The sequence below is a fragment of the Cydia amplana genome, chromosome 16, assembly GCF_948474715.1.
Source record: "Cydia amplana chromosome 16, ilCydAmpl1.1, whole genome shotgun sequence".
In the NCBI taxonomy this organism is placed as follows: domain Eukaryota; kingdom Metazoa; phylum Arthropoda; class Insecta; order Lepidoptera; family Tortricidae; genus Cydia; species Cydia amplana.
The window spans coordinates 4920097-4937440 of record NC_086084.1 but is presented as its reverse complement, the minus strand read 5'-3'; the positions used below and the strand labels follow the sequence as shown (position 1 = coordinate 4937440).

Here is a 17344-nt window from a genome sequence, read left to right as displayed (position 1 = left end):
TAGAAAGGAGGATGGGTCAATTATACATAGTGCTGCAGACATTTTGGACTAGTCATTGAGTTTTCACTTCTGTCGGCACTCCCGGAATGCAACACGTTGTTTTTTTTTAAATTCGCTTAGTCGCGCCCGGGAATCGAACCTACTTTTTCCACACTGTATAAAAGAACACAAATGCTTTTCTTCTGGTAACTTAAATGTTCTATCTATCTTGGTGATATGTCAATGCAATCAAATAATCTGAAAAAATAATAATAACCCAATTTATGAATTCCGTTCCTTCAGAAAAATGCGAAATGTACGTACAATTTTTAGGGATATCGTACTTTTCCCAGAGACAAATTTAGTTGGCTAAGACACATTTTCACTGATTTGGGGTCTGTACTAAAAATCTAACATAATATGATAAGGACTTAATCGTTTTAAGCTCAAGAGTGAGTTTTCCTAAAGCTTTTTCTAAAAATTATGTCTTTATTAACGTTAGGAGTGCACTGCAGCATGTCAAATGTATGCCAAAATGTCAAGGGAGAGAACAATAAATTAAGTTTAAATTCCACTTCCACTCATCAGCGTTATTAGGTTCACGATGCCGCGTTGTACCCTTGCCTTCGTTGCGATATGTTTGGTGAGTGAGGAGACTTAAAAAATGAGCCATGATTTTGGGACATATTAACAAATATTTTTTTGAATATATATTAATTTTAGCGGACTTTAATAATTTACCAGTTAAATTAGATGTAAATACCTTTTTAGTTAATCGTTAATATGATATATTAGTAGCAGTAAAACACTTTATTGTACAAAAAGACACATAAAACATGAAAAAACACACATCCTTCGTATATGGTAGAATATATTTTTCACACTTATAAGTAAAAACCAAAACCGATACGCGATTGGGATACGCTCTCTTTGTATGGGATAAAAAAAAATTCTCCTGGGTCACCAAGAAAAATCGACATATTAAAATAATTCAGTTCGTTTTTAAGTTCTAGTCAGATTGACTTTTTGGTTATTTGAGATAAATTACAATAACGCTTAGATTTGAAAAACATGATTTTCTATTTTGTTGCGATCGACCCGGGTAATAAAAATACGGCGAATTTGAACTTTTGTTTGTTGTCTTTGTAAAATGTATTAAAAATAATGTAGGCACCCCTGACAATTGAAATTCAAAATTATCCAGAAAAAGCGGCCAAGTGCGAGTCGGACTCGCCCATGAAGGGTTCCGTATTTAGGGGATTTATGACGTATTAAAAAAAAACTACTTACTAGATCTTGTTCAAACCAATTTTCGGTGGAAGTTTGCATGGTAATGTACATCATATATTTTTTTTAGTTTTATCATTCTCTTATTTTAGAAGTTACAGGGGGGGGACACACACATTTTACCAATTTGGAAGTGTCTCTCGCGCAAACTATTCAGTTTAGAAAAAAATGATGTTAGAAACCTCAATATCATTTTTGAAGACCTATCCATAGATACCCCACACGTATGGGTTTTATGAAAAAAAAAATTTTTGAGTTTCAGTTGTTCTAAGTATGGGGAACCCCCCAAAAAAAAAATTTTTCTCCATTTTTGTGTGAAAATATAATGCGGTTCACAGAATACATCTACTTACCAAGTTTCAACAGTATAGTTCTTATAGTTTCGGAAAAAAGTGGCTGTGACATACGGACGGACAGACGGACAGACAGACAGACAGACATGACGAATCTATAAGGGTTCCGTTTTTTGCCATTTGGCTACGGAACCCTAAAAATGAGTGTTTCAAAAAGGCACCCTGTATTCCTTACATACCTAAATAATCTCTTATTCAATAAAACATATAATTACTAAACACTGTGATTTATTTCAAATAAATGCAAATCGATCGGATAAAAGATATGAATACCTACCTATACAACAATGAATACGAGTACAGTCAGCTGCAATAATATGTTACACACCGAAGGCCGTTTTGCGGTAGATCATGTTAGATCTTATTTGTAGAGCCATAAGAGCGTGTCACATATTTTTGCGGCCGTCGAAGAGTAACATATTATTGCAGGTGACTGTACCTATGAAAAATTCGAGGGTTAAAAAGCATTTCAACCAAAGCATTTATAATAATAACGACTATGGACGCCTGCAACCCCAGGGGTATTGTAACCCCATAACAATAAGGTTGAAATTTGCATTTAGTGACCGCAAAGTCAGGTGAGCGTAATCAAGTAAATCTGTTTTCATCATATTTTATCAAAAATAATCTCTTTTCTGTTCTTGTGCTATTTTCTTATTATCAATACTCTTAACTTATATGCTATATACGCTGCTGCTTCTATGCTGTTAACATCTTCCAAAACAACAATAAATATGCAGGTTTATGAATTAATTATTTTATTGTTTGCTATTATGAACAAGTAACAACGCCATCTGTTTCAATTTTTTCCGAATTTAAGTTTCTGGCCGACCGCAGCGACCGCGTATAATGGTAGTTAACTTCTGTAACGTTAGATGGTGCTAAAAGGTCACACAAACTTCACGTGCGGCTCGAAGCGTTTCCATGTGTGCGTGTTAGCGGGGAGGGAAGAACTAGCGGGCGTGGTTTACGAAGCGCCAGACGCGGCTGCAGTAGGCCCTTAATATGTAACTTAATAGAACTTAAAGTAGGTAAATTAATTACTACAATGTATCATGGTAATGTTTTTTTAACATAGATTTAAATTTGGACTTCTTGTTTTCGCGTCGTATGGAATTCTTTTTTTATGGGAGTACGACTTTTATTGTAAGATGTGTATTTATTCAAACTGGACTATTAATAGATGTTTTCTATTCCTGTCATTGGGATTTGGGATGTACCAAATAATCCAAATATGCACCTTATTTTCATTTTATCAATTACGTACTTCACAAATAGCCGTAAACCAATCCAATTACCATTTGGATTGAACTCAATGAACAACTGCATTAACGACGTAAAATGAACAATAAAACCAATTATCTATCACTCATTCATTAACACAAATTCTATTTTCGACAAGTCCAAAAACATTCAACGTTACCTCGCTTTGTTATAGCGACATAAAAGCCTCACAAACAGAGGCTTATTGAATGCCATTAATTAAGTTCCGCGAAACCGTTGATTGATCTAACCGACGCCGACGTTCATTCAACCCCCTTAGACAATAATAGCAGTAGAGTTGAACTGGTGAAATTGATTGACGTTTTGTATTGTAGCCTTTGAAAGTAGACGTGCGCGCCGACCTATGAATATGGGAAAAGGCTCTGGTCAATATACCTACCTAATATCCTGAACAGCTTACCCAAACAAGTAGTAGAAACTTTAGAAAAATATCCTGATAAAGCAAAGAGTACACTTAAGAAAGCACTGATTAACATGAATTAATGTAAGATATAACTAGTATTAACATGTAAGCACTAACTAACTGTAACAAAACAATATAAGTTCACATATAAGGCTAAGCTTAGTTTAAATAATCTCCAAATATAGAGATTGTAACTGAGATTGATTGTACAACTAACCTCTTGATTGAAAATAAACAGATTTTTTTTTTTTTATCTAAAATTTGCCGGCGGCAGCGCGCCGGTATTTTAGGTCGGCGCGGCGCGGCGGCGCCGGCGTGTAGCTATTTTTTGATTTAGGTATTACCTACTAAAAACTAGCGGTAAGAGCGTGCGACTTGCAATCCGGAGGTCGCTGGTTCGAACCCCGGCTCGTACCAATGAGTTTTTCGGAACGTATGCACGAAATTGGTATCATTAGATATTTCCCAGTCGGTTTTCGGTTAAAGAAAACATCGTGAGGAAACCGGACTAATCCCAATACGGGCCTAGTTTACCTTCGGAGTTGGAAGGTCAGATGGCAGTCGCTTTCGTAAAAACTAGTGCCCACGCCAATTACTGGTATTAGTTGCCAAGCGGACCCCAAGAGCCGTGGCAAAATGCCGGTACCACGCGAGGAAGATGATGATTACCTACTAAAAACTGCAATTATTGACCAGATTTCTATTGCAAAAGTGAGCAAGGCTTTCCAACATAACAAGCACGCTATGCCAGCGTGTTGGAGAAGATGTTTTAATGGTAGGCACATGTTCTATTCTACCAAACTCGTCATTGTAAGATCTTAGATCGCTTGGTTCTGATGCTGGACCTGATTCTACCTCTTCCTCATCAATAACCGGGTCGCGCCGTGCCGCGCCGAGTGGACGAGCCGGCGGCGGCGGCGCGGATGAATGGCGGCGCGGATGAATGGCGGCGCGGCGCGGCGCGCACGTCTATTTGAAAGTAACATAATTTCAAAGCCGAAACTGTATTAAAGATTTCATACGTTTTTTATCTGCTCAACGATTATCAACGGCTGGTTTGATTTAACAAACTTTTTTTTGTAACGAATGAGCACCTTTAGTATTTGTTTAAATGCCAATTTACTAAAATATTGTTGCGTGCCAACTACGGTTACACATCATCGTTATCGAAACTTGATTTATATATTTGAAAGACAAGGTAATAATGGTAAAGCCTAAGACAGTGAATATATCTTTAATATCACTGTAAATCTAAAGCTTAATTGAATGGCAATAATGACACAAACTGAAATACTAAAATATAATTGGCTCGTAGCTCTGAGAGAATGCTACCTATATATAGTATACGCAAACCGAAGCTTGACCGTAAGGTCACTATGTTGGCAATACTATTGTCCAAGTAGGTACATATTCTTCGAGTTCGAATCCCGCCAGTCTCAATATGGTCCAAAACTAATTTACCTATTATCTATAATCAATATCTAACAATCTGTTTATCTATTTTGAATCTTATGCAACAACTTTTACAGCTCAATTCCGTAGACCCTTTGTTTTGAACTATCTTTTGTTGAATTAACTGTGTATGTTCACCGTCTTCAGTTAATTATTCCATTGAATGCGATACAATAACAACCCTAATCCAATTGGAGCCGGTAATCAGGTTTCCATGTGTAATGCAATTCTATCGGAAGTGCAGGTGCAATATCTATGGAAATCCAAGATGAGTTGTGGTCTAGTCTAGGAATAGGTACGCTAGTCAAGATGGTGTTACATTTAGGGCCGGTTGCTCGCAAAATTTTATTGTATGGGAAGTTTTATACTTGACTGCTGCAGCTGCGTGACGACGTGACGTTGATCAGTCCGCTAAACGTGGTTGGTGCAACTGGCCCTTAGTCAATTAATAAGAAAATTAATAGTAGTATTAGTAGTAAATCACTTTATTGTACAAAAACAAGTTCACATGAAATTCACATAAATAAAACTCACATAAAATTCAGACCCACAAAAGCTCACATTATTGACACACAGAGCGTAATTTTCGCTTTGAGTTTCCCCACACCAAGCACTCAAGTCAATAACAGGATGAGTGGTAAAAAGAAGAAAAACTCAACAGACAAAAACAAATAAGGCGGGCAGGAAAATCCAAGTTAAAAAGCTAAACCGAAATGTTTGCTAAGTTTTTTCCATTCGCTACCTATTTTCCATTGCCTTTTAGGCTTGAACGCACTGCGATTAATTTCTTGCGGTTTCAGTCTTGCAAGTACGTGCGCTTATGAAGCATGCCGTACATGACACTTTTTGCGGTTCTGAAACCGCAAGAAATAAAATTGCAGTGCGTTCTAAGCCTTAAGACTAATTTTGTAAGTAAATATATAACATTTTGCGCCTTATTTAGGTATTATTATAGCATAATTAGGGCCAGATAGTGCCGCCGGGGATATAGTAATGAGTGTACGTGTAGTTCTGATTAGCCTTGCAGTGTAAACTTGGATTTCTGCTGAGTTTGCTTAGATAATTCTAAAGATAAAGTTTACAAGATTAATATTATGCGGGTTGATCTAATCTAGTTGTTAGGTTACTACAAAGTGTGATGAAACAATATGAGCTATTAAATAAATAAATGACTAGTGACTTCATCGACCTATTCGAATCCTGATTTTTTTACTTTCGCTTGATAGAAAAAAATCACGAACATAGGTCTAAAACGGACTTTCAAAATTTGTAACAATTTATGTAGAAAAGCTAATAATATGAAAATTGATTCTAAAATTACGCAATTTAATTTTTGAGGAAACTCATAACTTAATTACTTTTTTTTTTGTTAATTTACAACAAATAAAAATTCAAAGTGAGAGTGAGAGAACACGAGCCTACGGAGCCTTATAATTACAAATGGTGTATAAACGGCTTAGCTCAACCTAGTCCCCCTTTTGACAACACTAAAACAGCCAGATCTCGGCATGTTCATTGAATATCAACGTACTAATTAATCAAACACGACTATTAGAGCCCGCCTGCGGTCTCTAATCTAATTGCTCCCTGTGATATTCTGACCACAACCAGTGGACAAACAATATCAGTTCTATCACCATTGTATTACGGTTGAATTTCGAACGCACTTGGATCAGATTGTCTTGCTACTTGTGTTTAAGATCTTATGGTGTTTAAGATAGAGTTGAAAATTGAATGATCTATCATACTGCAAAATAGCGTTGCATTGAGCGTTTGTCTTGTTAAAGCAGCCAGAGAAGTTTCTAATCTAAATCTAGTTAAACAACCTAAAGCTCAGAATCAAGCTCAAAATGGGTCCCGTAAAAAATGAGAATATTGGAGCTACGAGTATGTTCGTCGTAGCCATCGTCATCATCAAGTCTTTGTAAACTTTATGGCTGCGACGAAATATCTATAGACTGCTATAGATGAAGCTCTTACGGCACAAAAGCTCTTTTTTAACGTCAAAAAAGGTGCACATAACTGATATTTTCTGAAAAGTATCACTGACAGTTAGTTATAGTTTGTTAAAGGACTATCTCATTTCCAATCATGGACAGAGAGAATCATCTTACTATCTATAGATGGTCTACCAAATCTTGTCAGTAGAAAAAGGCGCGAAATTCAAATTTTCTATGAGACAATATCCCTTCGCGCCTACATTTTTCAAATTTGCCGCCTTTTTCTACTGACAAGATCTGGTTGACCAAGTATATGTATTACACTAGTACTAGCACCCAAAAGAAAAGGATGAGTATAGTTTTTTTTTGTTCTTACTTTTTTTGTTACTGACAAATTGGTTTGACCAACTATACCTTTTCACTTTTCAGATAAGTGTCAGTTATGTGTTCTTTTCTATAAAAATATACCTATATAGCTTTAAATATTACCCAATAGGCCAATTTTTGATTGGCTAAAATAAAATTATATACATTATGTCAAAGCTCTTGCGCGGCATTACAATATTTGACATTAAACAACTGTACCGATATTCGGAACCTAAAGTAATATATTGAGAGTGGCAACACTGTAGTTAGTCGTATTGTCCTTTTCTAGCATATACGTCCATCTCTCTCCCACACCCCCACCACTTCAGGCAGTTGCGTTTGACAATTTTGACAGTTAGAAACAAACGCAAATTACCTCATTGGCTTGCTGTTTTTCCATCTGGAAGGTCGTGAAGCTAAACTGCTGGTGAGTTTTTGAATTTGTACCCCAGTTTAGCTGACTATATTGAAAAACAGTTTCTAACGGCTTTTGCCGTTCGAAATAAATATTTAAATTTAGTTGTCCGTTAAACTATCTAGCAAATAAAAATGATCCGGAATAGTGATGTGCAAGTGTTTTCAAAGGCTGCCTGCGCGCACCGTGGCTATGCCAATGAAAATACTAAAACACATCGAGCTGGTAAAGCGTGCACGTGTCACCATTATAATTTAATTTTATTAAGTCTCTTCCGAGTCTTGTTAGTTTAAATCTTTGTGTGTGTATAATAACGGTTGAAATTATATAATACTTAAATGGTGATGTGTGGAGGTATACCCTTTCAAGTGATTTGTGTTTTCGAATACGAATGGATCGGATAGTTAATACGTGTTACGTAGAACCTACGTATTAAGGTAGAAGCTTATAGACGTGTAGGTTTTTTATCTGTCCAAGTATCTATCAGCAATTTATCTTTTTATCCCGTTCCGGGTTAATATAATATTGCAAAATTAATTTTTTGGTAATAAACTTGCTGATAAATAACGTGTACCCGAATAGGAGTCGACGATATTTCCGCTCTAAGGGACACAAGGTAACGAACAAACCTACATCGCAAACATTGCATTTATTTTTGTGGAAAGTGAGTACTTCGGCAGTACATAAACTTAAATCTGACTAGACATAGAGAGAGATTAGCATGGCTCTGCGCAAGAATGACATGCGAATTCGTGAAGTATTTCACTCTGTATCTATCAACTTATATCTCTCCAACTAGATCTTTGATTTATGTAGGTAGGTACCTACTTAAATATATAACTTAGCAGGTACTTACAGCTTTAAAGGTTAAGGAATAGAACTCTTGCATGTAGGTGCTATATGTGCTTGTGTTATTTTGAATTTGAATAACTTGATTATTAATTCTATACGTAACTACATACAAGAGGGTCAATTCTTAAGCCTACTTACCTACCTACATAAATAGTACACTTAAATTAAACGTTTCAAATAAAATCGGAAGCCTGTGACATGGAAGGGCATTAACGATACGGGAATCTTTAGATTGATTCATTGACGAAGACGCATGGTTTGGTTCATATTGTCAAATTATATTAGTTAACTGTAGAGTTAAAGTTTAGTTTTGGCAAATCTGCACGTCACCGTGAATGACACTTTCTAAAAGTGCCTGAGCCTCTACCATCAGTTGCCTGAGTATTTCTCACTTACTTTATGTGAATAAACGTGCCTTATGTCACGTTTTACGTTTCTTTACGGTCTAATGTGCCTAACTTCACTCCACTAGAAACGATGCTGTCCCTTTCTAAGTATACTAAAAACAGTGCAAGAATTATATCGGAGGATTGTACAGCGCCCCTAGGAGTCACCTAAAGAACTAAATATCAAAGTAACCTACCGAAAACATCGAAGTTTGCAAATTGCGGGCATCTTTCTCTGTCAGTCTAATTACTCCTTAATTAGAGTAAAAGAGAAGCATGCCCGCATATTGCGAACTGTGAAATGTTTTAGCTGTTTCTATGGTTTCTAATAGGGTGATCAAAAACATAAATGGGAAATGAGAGCCAAGTCCAATATTTAGAATATGCCTCGGTGTTGATTTTGCGGAAAAAAGAATTGATATCTATATGGGTGCCAAGTTCTAGTTCGCTTGTGATGTAATTAAAGTTCAGGATTTTACTTGACTAGTTTTTACGTACACGCTATATTATATTTGTCTATGTTACTTTTTTAGTTTGTTGGTATAAAAACTAGACAAGACAAATCCTGAACTTTAATTTCATCCCAAGCGAACTAGGACTTGCACCCAGAGTAATTCGCCAGTGACTGGCCAGCTGGCCACCTTAAACTAATGATGAATTCTATTCATCTATAAAATGAATTCAATGTAGTATAGGTTCAATAACTGGTCAGCTTTCAATAACTGGCCACCTAATACTAAAATGAATTCTGTTTATACGTGAATATAATTCATTTTTAGTTTAGGGCCAGTAACTGGAAAAATACCCGGTATAGGTAAAGATTTCAATTCGTTTTCCGGCGAAGTCAACAACGACGCATATTTTTTATAAGTACCTAGTATTGAACTTGACTTTCATTTCAAATTATTTTATGTTTTTGATGTATTATGATTACTTTTTGTACAGAAATCATTAGTATTCATCATAATTGATTTCGAAACTAACATTTATTTCTATTTAACAATTATTTCTAGTTAATATAACACATAGCCGCTGAGTCGCCAGTTCTCTTTTAAACTTGGCTTGACACGCTACCCGCCATTCTTGAATTTGTGTGTGTCACTTTTTACAGATTCAACCATAGAATTAATATGACTAGAACAACTGTCAATCTTCAAAAGTGCGACCAAAAATGAAATGCAAGTGTGTGCGTAAATTGTCTATGTGAGATCGAAAATAGTGATGTCATGTTACAACATATTAATAATCTGTCGATGTTTGATTGCTTTATCGACTACTTTTTCAAATGTGTTATTTTAAACGTTAAAATTCTACGACATTATGACGTATAAATAACACTTGCACTGCGTGTACTATCAAAATCGTTGCAGACTTATCTTAATGTAACTCTTACTGTGTTGGAAAGTGAAGTTTAAATTTACCGCTAAACATGAGCACCTTCAAAAAGGTATAACAATCGTTATTATTTGAAGTCGGTTATAAAAGCTAATATCTTAATGATGTCTTGTGAAGAAATAATTACATAGCTATTAATATACCGACAAGTTATCGATACTGTCATATGAACATTTTGTCAAGCCCTAGCGTAAAGTAACAGGTTATGTTTTTACACAAAATATTTTAAATTATAGACTAATATGATAAAATATTAGCACACAAAGGAAGAAAAACTTATAATAAACTTTTTCTACTCCAGCACTTAAATGTGTCAATTAAATGACTGACAGTGATATCTAAAGCAATGTCATTTGAATGCTTTGTCTATAGGCTCATAAGATGACTGCTAGCAGTCATCTTATGAGTATAATACAACTGCTTTATTTTTTTTAAAGATACAAGTTCCGATCATCTTGATTGAAAGAGGTATGTTTTCATTTACAATAATAACTCTTTTTTTTTTAAATAATAACTCAATTTTTTTTAAATAATAACTCTTTTTTTTTAATAATAACTCTTTTTTTTTAATAATTACTATTTTTTTTTTTGCTGCAGCTGTCATAGAAAAAGTAATGTATGCAACAGCTCATAATTGGTTCTCGGGTCTTTTTTTACAAAACTCGACTACGTCTCGTTTTGTAACTTCGACCCTTGAATTTTAAGAACCCTTATTATATCACTGTTGCATAAACTACTATTATAAACCGGCTTCTTACACTTTTTACGCTGTTATTTTGACAAAATATCGTTATGAAAATTTCGCTAGGAATATCATAAATCCTCTGAAATTTGTGTTTGCTTGGATTATTTGGCACTGTAACACTGAAATCCGGCACACTACAAGACGCAATCTTCACTGAATTACTTTATTTAATACTTTTCGTCCTAATCCGTGTATATTTTTCAATTTGAAAATTACTGTGATACGCTCTTGGCCGTCCGCGGCCGTCGTCAAAGTCAAAAGTGGTCACGTTTTCTCATTGGTAGTCTGACTCTTTCGCACTCATGGTATGTTCATATACGTGATGGCTTCCCTTTCGCACACTTCAGCTGTCTGTCAAGCGCGAGCGCGAAAATGACAAGTCTGTGGATTCAACATTCATTTTACAATATTTAAAGATTTGACGTTGCCATAGTTACGAAAATATTAAACATATCAATGTTAGTAAACAATGTATAAACAGTGCTGTGTTCAAGAAAAAAATGCAAAATAATATATGATAAATACGTAAACACCATTAATAATCGTGTTAGAATTATACCTTTGCGTGTTAAAAAATATGAAGCAAATTATACGGGCTACTTTTGGCTACATAAATAAGATTATTATGTACTTATGTTGAAAATAGTACACACGTGATAAGAAATCTGTATTAAAATAGGTATGTATATATGTTAGGTCTTGCCCTGGCCTCGCTTTGTGTAGGTTGCTGTACGTGCCGGCGTACTAAGTAAGTAACATTATACGGCCTTAACAGCGATCTAAATTTTATGGTACCTAAATGATCTCGATCTTAGCACTTTCAGTGCCAAGCGCCCCTTCCCAATACAAAATGAACCCACTCAGCGGGTTTTTGGGCAGTGAATGTGTTAAACCTTATTTTAATTTTCAGATTGTGAACTACCAGCAAAAAATGTTAAGTTTTATATTTCCTGTTGCCAAACTGACGAGACATGAAACATCATCACCACACACATGAAACATCGAACTGAACTTGAACATCGGGAAATAATATATAGGTAGTAAAGAAAAATAAATAAACTCACAGAACATTTGTATGTTTTATTTTATTTAAGATATAAAATAATAGGCAATAATATAAAAAATACGTAGGAACTCTCTCTGTGTACATATAAACAACAGGTCTTGCAGTAAGTATGTATATTGTGTTACTATGTGGTATGTGCACCCGGCAACAACAACACAACATGTCTATGTACCGCTCCTTGACATCATCATCTTCCTCAAGTTGTTGTCCCGGCATTTAGCCACTTGCCAACTAATCACTTCTACAATGCATACAACAATGAACGATTTGCTTGCACGCATGTACCGCTGGATGCCATCCGGGTTTGTATGGAAATGTTGTTTTCAATCATAGGTTCATGCCTAAAAGCAAAAACTGCTCGTAAGTAATGTGATCTTTGCAAATGTACATAACTAAACAGTAGAAATAGGAGTAAATATAACTCATTACCTTTGTATCAAATCAGCCTTTTTTCGAGCTACTAATTGATTTATTCCGTATTAGTTTTGCCTGGAGTTCACGTAACTCTTATAAATAAATACATACTACGTTGAAAATTGCAAAGATAATCGTGAAAAATATGTTTATTTGTTGTGTTTACAAGTTGACAGAAATGTAACGTCGAAAACGCACGTATTTTTCGATGACATCTGTCACGTTTATTCGCGTAAACGGCGTAAAGTAATTAACTTGTATAATTCTGGCTCAGTTTTCTTTATATAGTTAGAAAGAGAGCGTTTTAGGTGTGAAGTTAGGCATGGATAGAAAACTTACGTAAAAACGTTAGGAACTCATGGTACCAGTTGAAATTTTTAGTTCTTTAAGTGACCGGTAGAGGCACTGTACAAATACTCCATACATTTTCCTTAACGTTCTCACTGTCGACTGTCATTTACGGAACTCATGGTAGTGCTTCTGTTAAAGCCTGCGTAAAGCCTTTCACCTTGTCGAGCAAGGAACCCGCAACTTAGGGAATATTACCCATAAACTCAGGGTATTTGATTTGAATGATACTTATTCTTAAACTTACGTTTGTTATGGTTCCACCTGCTAAGGTGCGCCTAAGAGAATCTTTTATTCGTTCACAAACTAACGTCAAGTTATTTGTGATGAAACCAATATATTATGTACCTATCTAAACCTGCGCAAGGCTGCCATGTTTACACCTGCGTAAGGTGTGCCAAAAGAATCTTTGATTCGTTCACAAACTAACGTCAAGTTATTTGTGATGAAACCAATATATTATGTACCTATCTAAACCTGCGCAAGGCTGCCATGTTTACACCTGCGTAAGGTGTGCCAAAAGAATCTTTGATTCGTTCACAAACTGACGTCAAGTTATTGATGATGATATTATAACCTATGTAAGCCTGCGCAAGGCACGTCAGACATATTCACAGAAATATAAATGATATGGTCATAACACAGGCGTGCGAGTAGACCACAATCACAAAAATATTACAAAGATTAAGTTGTAAATATCTCTTTTTAGAGAAAGTAAAAATGGTTTAAAATAATGTTTTGGGTAAAAATCAGTCGAAATAGGCAAGGCTTCGTTATTAGAGTTTTCATTTTTGTTTACCAATCTATTTCAAGGGTCCCGAACACCCTATTGGCTAAACCCGAAATTGGGCTAATTAACTGTGGTAAAAGTGAAAATTGCTTTCCATTTACATAACAAATCTAAAATTATAATAGGTAAAATAAAAACCTAAGATTCCAGGCCTATCTCGACTCATTTTTATTTTAAAGATGAAAAAATCTTTGCACCCTAATATAAAATTGTGGTCTGGAGACGCTAAGCCTCATAACTTGGGTGGCATAGATAATACTAAGAGATTTAGTCACCTAATTTCGACTATAAGCCCAGGCAGAATATTGATAATTAGAATAAGGAGTGGTCAATCCTCCAAGGTCCATACAATCTGTGGACTCTAATTAAATCAGGCTCGGTAAGCTCACGACACGACAGAGCTTACGATTCCATTCTGAAATAAGCTATGTTTACAATATATATTACCCATGGTGTGAAACAAACAGCCTGCTCAAGGTGTACAAAGGGTCCGTTTAACGGCCCTATAAACATCTACAAACCTTTGAAGTCTAGGCCTGCTACAATATGACAGACTAGAAATAAATACATATGATCCTAATGTAAGAGCAGCTCACAGTTGCATAAATTATATTTGGCTGGAGAGCACTTGTCTTTCAGTTAACATGTTTACGAGTACCTACCTATGTACACGACATGACCAAGGTTACCTACCTTTTTTACATAATTATTATATCCCTGACTGCCATGGTATATTAGGAAAATTATCATGTGCTGGCGGTGCTGCACAAGCATGTTTGAAATAAAATATACAAAACTGGCCTAACGGGCGTTTATGAATTATGTATTTTACACCCTTGTGTCTGTATTGTGACCCTGGAAGTTTTAAACCACCTGTATCGTAAGTGCTCCTATGCACGGATTAAGTTTATAATAAACTACCCATGCCCTAACCTCAAGGGCAAGTGCTTCTATGCACGGACCAGATACTGTTGTCACTTATTTCACTTATCATGACTTGTCATAGTTTGATACTACACGTTTAATAAATTTAAGACCGTGGAATGTACCCACTACAAAAGGTTTTTAAAAATAGTGACTGAATGGTTTGCACGAACGGTTCTAGCACAGTTTCTGGGCGGTCACGTCTAGGGCATGACCCTCTAGTTCTCAATTTATACAAAATTATAGCATTGTGATACTGTTCGCTTTGCACAATAAAATAGGGGAACAGGAGCACGCCTTGCGAAAAGGCGAAGCTATTTTGAAACGCAAACCTTTCAAAAATAGATTGAAATATATAAATAATTATGTTTTTGGTGTGGAACATGTAATTGTACACCCAAACAAATGCAATCATTTATTATATGTTAGCAAAACTCTGCCAAAGTGTTAGTCTGTCTCTACAGTGTAACCTGAAGGCATGAATGCACATGAATCTCTTGAAACATGGTGGATTAACTAATTTACACCCCGTCTGTGTCTTGCTCCTACCAAATCCACAAGTTGAGGACCTCAACCTATCTAGGCACCCTTCTTGCTCGAGACCTGAAAAAATAATCTCATGCAGTCAAGTGTCGGAAAACCAGGTCCACACTCTTAGCACTACCGTGAATATATCTAAGAAGTCTGTATACTGCCTTCCAGGAGGCGGGATGTTAATAGACTAGCCTATATAGTAGGCCAGAGATATAGTATACAAAAGCACACTGGCCCAAATCCAGTAATATTATATGCACTTCAGAATACAAAATAATTGACTATTCTGCGTACATTTGATATCAAAAAGTTACAATTACCTACCCTTAGGTCATAAGGAGGATAAATATACATAAATATCAAATATATTCGACAAAGTGTTGACCCTAGCATTGGATAAAATAGGTTCCTCTTAAACGGCATCTGCGCTGTTGGCTTTGGGCCCACGGGTGCCCGGCAAAAGGTCGGGGACCCCATGGTTCCGCACAGTTATTGCAAATAATGTAAAATCACAAAATAAACACAAATTTTCATTTTGGTTAAAAACACATATGCGATGAGCTAAGGTTTCGAATTAAGTACCTTATTCTTAATCTGGAAAGAGAAGACTGAATATTCAGAATTAAGCTATGTCTATGAATGGTTTACATAAATTAAGCCACTTTAGCGTTCAGAAACAATCAAGTTTATGTCTACTAGTAGGCACCAGATAAGGTAAACTACTCATACTGCATATATAGACAACAATGAGTCAATTAAGGTCACTTGATGATAGCTAAACATGAATATAAGCAGAATGAGCTGCACCTATACAAATATCATTGATAAAGCTCTGTGGCAATTCTACATTTACCATTTGAACGCCAAGAGCACCAAAAAGCGTCGTAACTAGTGCCCACATGAGTATTATGATATGGCTTAAGCTCTCAAAGTAACCTTCACAATTTTACGTAAGGTTTGTTTAAGTCCATTAGCTCGCGTTCGCGTTAGTAAAGCGTACAAACGATTAAATGCATTTTATAGCTATAACCAAATAAATAGCTCACACTGGCTCACAGTCATTAAAAGAATTCAGTAAAATCATTAAAAGTATTCCCTATGACATTTTATTAAGTACCTACTCAATATTAACTTTGTGGGTAGTGATAGTGATATAACGAATATTTAAAATATTCGTCTACTTAATCCTAAGGGATTCTGGAAATAAGAAAGGTCTTGTCCTTGTTATATCCTGCAACTGCTTACCTTACTAGATAATTATTATCAAATTTGTCAATAATTGGGAGTTATAAATAAAAACTACTCGAGTACTTTATGATTTTTATCTTTTCATATTTTAATTACATCACTCCATATCACAGATGTTGTATGCTCCCTGAAGAGTAGACTGACTTATCTTCTTTTACATAGTCTCACATACATATAATTAAGTACTATAGCACCCTTGTGGTGACTCACTTATTTTCGTTGAAAATTTATAAGTACCTACATTAAATACGTATATAAAATGGAAAGTTAGTATCATAATATAATGGTATATAAAATTGTATGCTTTACTAAATACCTCTCTCCTCACATGTATTAAAATAAAGGGTGTACTACATAATTAATTAATTAATTAAACACTCCTAATAAAATAATATTACATATACATAATATGTAAGTATATGTATAATCACATTGGCTTGGCGTCTTCCCACCACCAGGCGATAACAAACACGTCTCAATATATTACTTTAGGTTCCGAATATCGGTACAGTTGTTTAATGACAGCGTTTTACACAAAAATAAAACGCTAATTAAATAACTTACCATATTCGGAACCTAAAGTTTTAATCCTGCCTGGTGTAAATATGTATAATTTTGAGACAATGAGGTAATTTGCGTTTGTTTCTGTCAAAATTGTCAAACGCAACTGCCTGAAGTGGTGGGGGTGTGGGAGAGAGATGGACGTATATGCTAGAAAAGGACAATACGACTAACTACAGTGTTGCCACTCTCAATATATTACTTTAGGTTCCGAATATGGTAAGTTATTTAATTAGCGTTTTATTTTTGTGTAAAACGCTGTCATTGTCAAGCTTAGCGTAGTACTTCACGTTCAACTAACAGGCTGTAAGAGGCTACGCCAGTTAATAGAAAAACCATTTTACTTAAAATAATAAATGTGATGTAGTTGGCACATCGCCATTTCCTCGCAGCACGGCGGCGTTGCGCGTTCAGAGCAATTAAGCACTCGAGCCAAATGAGTTTTAAAACTTTTATCAAACGCCACGGCGACATAAATTCAGTTGAACAATTTAACGGTAGACTCACTTGTTTTTAGTCACTCGCGCGACATGTTTCGGAGAGCCTAGATCTCCTTTCTCACACACGTCGCGGTGCGATACACGGCCGTCGTGAACGCTGCT

General features: G+C 35.6%; 1 non-coding gene across 1 annotated transcript; it reads left to right on the top strand.

The window, feature by feature from the left end:
• The first annotated feature begins 8147 nt into the window (after window positions 1-8147).
• Window positions 8148-8251, top strand: LOC134655570 (U6 spliceosomal RNA). The gene has a single exon (XR_010097447.1). It is a non-coding gene; the product is annotated as a U6 spliceosomal RNA (small nuclear RNA).
• The last annotated feature ends 9093 nt before the right edge of the window (window positions 8252-17344 follow it).